This window comes from Arachis duranensis, chromosome 7 (assembly GCF_000817695.3).
Source record: "Arachis duranensis cultivar V14167 chromosome 7, aradu.V14167.gnm2.J7QH, whole genome shotgun sequence".
NCBI classification, from domain to species: domain Eukaryota; kingdom Viridiplantae; phylum Streptophyta; class Magnoliopsida; order Fabales; family Fabaceae; genus Arachis; species Arachis duranensis.
In genome coordinates, this window is record NC_029778.3 from 49,530,814 (window position 1) to 49,531,816 (window position 1,003).

The window sequence follows — 1,003 nt, forward strand, 5'->3', positions numbered from 1 at the left end:
CAGATTTTTGCTCAGCTCCCTCAATTTCAGCCAGAAAATACCTGAAATTATAGAAAAATAAACAAACTCATAGTAAAGTCCAGAAATATAAATTTTGCCTAAAAAATAATAAAATTACACTAAAAACTAACTAAAACATACTAAAATCTACATAAAATTACCCCCCAAAAAGCGTATAAAATATCCGCTCATCAATAGACTCTTGGGGATGCGCGTCGGGGAACAGTGTAGGGTTTAGCAGCTGGACTTATCAGATTGGCTTTATAACTGACAGATGAGAATCATCAGCCATAGGACAGGTATACATCATGTGCATATTGTTTGAATTGCTTGCTTGTGTATTAATTGTGAATGTCTAAGTGATTATAATATGCTAATTGTGATACTTGCTATCTGCATTACTTGTACTCTACTTGTGTTTGCCATTGTTTGCTTCCTGTTTGTGCAATTTCATCGGAGTTTGAGGAATGGAGGAAAGGTGGGGAGATTTGAGGGTTTTAGTTCAGTTTAGTTAAGTTTAGGAATCCCTAGAGGACCACACATTCATGGTTTCTATTTTAGTTCTTTAAGTTTTATAATTTGAGTGTCGGCATTCTAGGATTTTCTCTGGTATTCTCAGGACCTTATATCTTATGTACGTGGCACCTTTACCATGCTGAGAACCCCCAGTTCTCATCCCATACGATATTGTTGTTTCTCAGATGTAGGTCAAGAGACACCTCGTTAGGCGTCTAGAGTTCTGCAGCGAAGTGGATTTTGGGGCTTTGTTTTGATGTATATTGTATATATGATCATATATATAGAACTCTCCTGATAACTTGTTTTACTTTTGTACCTCTTAGAGGTGTATGAAGAAGTAGGATTTTATATATGTATTTTGGATTGTGGGTTATGTATATATGTATGTAAATATTCTTCGGCCAGCCTTAGCTTCGCAGGCTGGGTTAGGAGCTTGTTATTTTATACTCTTGACCCTTTGTTCTTACTTTATATATATATATAT